Consider the following 2,500-nt stretch of genomic DNA (forward strand, 5'->3'; position numbering starts at 1 on the left):
TCCATTTCTTTTACTAGTTTATACAATCCTAAAAAACGACTGAGTCACTCTGACAGGCAGCTGTCAAACTCACGCGCGTTGCTCAGCAACCGGGAGTGGCGCGAAAACATCTGACAGCTGGTTTTAGCGCTTTAAATGATGGGGTAAAAGTTGAACATGGACAGGTTACCACGGTAGTGGTAAAACTAAACTTTTTGTAGTTCTAAACTTTTCCTCTCGCCTTGGGCACCAAATAACCTAGAGCCGGCCCTGGTGCAGGTTTCTGTGAGAGTTATAGATTCATAAGAGAGCATTAACCTGATGGATGATTAAGTGAGTGTGTGTGTGTGTGTGTGTGTGTGTGTGTGTGTGTGTGTGTGTGTGTGTGTGTGTGTGTGTGTGTGTGTGTGTGTGTGTGTGTGTGTGTGTGTGTGTGTGTGTGTGAGTGAGTGAGTGTGTGTGTGTGTGTGTGTGTGTGTGTGTGTGTGTGAGTGAGTGAGTGAGTGAGTGAGTGTGAGTGAGTGAGTGAGTGTGAGTGAGTGAGTGTTAGTGAGTGAGTGAGTGAGTGAGTGAGTGTTAGTGAGTGAGTGAGTGAGTGAGTGAGTGTGTGTGTGTGTGTGTGTGTGTGTGTGTGTGTGTATGTGTGTGAGTGAGTGAGTGAGTGTGAGTGAGTTTGAGTGAGTGAGTGAGTGTGAGTTTGTCAGTGAGTGTGTGTGTGTGTGTGAGTGAGTGAGTGAGCGTGAGTGAGTGAGTGAGAGTGAGTTTGTGAGTGAGCGTGAGTGAGTGTGTGAGTGAGTGTGTGAGTGAGTGTGTGAGTGAGTGAGTGAGTGAGTGAGTGAGTGTGTGTGTGTGTGTGTGTGTGTGTGAGTGAGTGAGTGAGTGAGTGAGTTTGTAAGTGAGTGAGTGTGTGTGAGTTTGTGAGTGAGTGAGTGAGTGAGTGTGTGTGTGAGTTTGTGAGTGAGTGAGTTTGTGAGTGAGCGTGAGTGAGTGTGAATGAGTGTGAGTGAGTGAGTGAGCGAGTGAGTGAGTGTTAGTGAGTGAGTGAGCGAGTGAGTGAGTGTGTGAGTGAGTGAGTGTGTGGGCGTGTGTGTGTGAGTGTTTGTGAGTGAGTGAGTGAGCGAGCGAGTGAATGTGTGAGTGTTTGTGAGTGAGTGTGTGTGTGAGTGAGTGTTAGTGAGTGAGTGAGTGAGTGAGTTAGTGAGTGAGCGAGCAAGTGAATGTGTGAGTGTTTGTGAGTGAGTGAGTGAGTGAGTTAGTGAGTGTGTGAGCGTGAGTGAGTGAGTGAGTGTGTGAGTGTTAGTGAGTGAGTGAGTGAATGAGTTAGTGAGTGTGTGTGTGAGTGTGAGTGAGCGAGCGTGAGTGAGTGTTAGTGAGTGAGTGAGTGTGAGTGAGTGAGTGAGTTTTTGAGTGAGTTTGTGAGTGAGTGAGTTTGTAAGTGAGTGAGTGTGTGAGTGTGAGTGAGTGAGTTTGTGAGTGAGTGAGTGAGTGTGTGAGTTTGTGAGTGAGTGAGTGAGTGAGTGAGTGAGTGAGCGAGTGAGTGTGTGTGTGTGTGTGTGTGAGTGTTTGTGAGTGAGTGTGTGTGTGTGTGTGTGTGTGTGTGAGTGAGTGTTAGTGAGTGAGCGAGTGAGAGAGCGAGTGAGTGAGTGTTTGTGTGAGTGTTTGTGAGTGAGTGTTTGTGTGAGTGTTTGTGAGTGAGTGAGTGTTTGTGAGTGAGTGTGTGTGTGTGTGAGTGAGTGTTAGTGAGTGAGCGAGTGAGAGAGTGAGTTTGTGAGTGAGTGTGTGAGAGAGTGAGTTTGTGAGTGAGTGTGTGAGTGAGTGAGTGTGTGAGTGTTTGTGAGTGAGTGAGTGTTTGTGAGTGAGTGTGTGTGTGAGTGAGTGAGTGTTAGTGAGTGAGCGAGTGTGTGTGTGAGTGTGAGCGAGCGAGCGTGAGTGAGTGAGTGAGTGAGTGAGTGAGTGTGAGTTTGTGAGTGAGTGAGTGAGTGTTTGTGAGTGAGTGAGTGAATGTGTGAGTGTTTGTGAGTGAGTGTGTGTGTGAGTGAGTGTTAGTGAGTGAGTTAGTGAGTGTGAGTGAGTGAGTGAGCGAGTGAATGTGTGAGTGTTTGTGAGTGAGTGAGTGTGAGTGAGTGAGTGAGTGAGTGAGTGAGTGAGTGAGTGAGTGTTAGTGAGTGAGTGTTAGTGAGTGAGTGAGTGAGTGAGTGAGTGAGTGTTAGTGAGTGAGTGAGTGAGTGTTTGTGAGTGAGCGAGCGAGTGAATGTGAGTGTTTGTGAGTGAGTGTGTGTGTGAGTGTTAGTGAGTGAGTTAGTGAGTGTGAGTGAGTGAGCGAGTGAATGTGTGAGTGTTTGTGAGTGAGTGAGTGAGTGAGTGAGTTAGTGAGTGTGTGTGTGAGTGTGAGTGAGTGAGTGTTAGTGAGTGAGTGAGTGAGTGAGTGAGTGAGTGAGTGAGTGTTAGTGAGTGAGTGAGTGTTAGTGAGTGAGTTAGTGAATGTGTGAGTGTTTGTGTGTGTGTGAGTGAGTGAGTGAGT

General features: G+C 47.4%; 1 protein-coding gene across 2 annotated transcripts in view; it reads right to left on the reverse strand.

Moving 5' to 3' along the window:
- cntrob (centrobin, centrosomal BRCA2 interacting protein) overlaps nt 1-2,500 on the reverse strand; it is a 28,062-nt gene that overhangs the window by 14,175 nt on the left and 11,387 nt on the right. The gene's annotated exons all lie outside the window — the stretch shown is intronic.

This window comes from Scardinius erythrophthalmus, assembly GCF_964197995.2.
Source record: "Scardinius erythrophthalmus genome assembly, chromosome: 15".
Classification (NCBI taxonomy): domain Eukaryota; kingdom Metazoa; phylum Chordata; class Actinopteri; order Cypriniformes; family Leuciscidae; genus Scardinius; species Scardinius erythrophthalmus.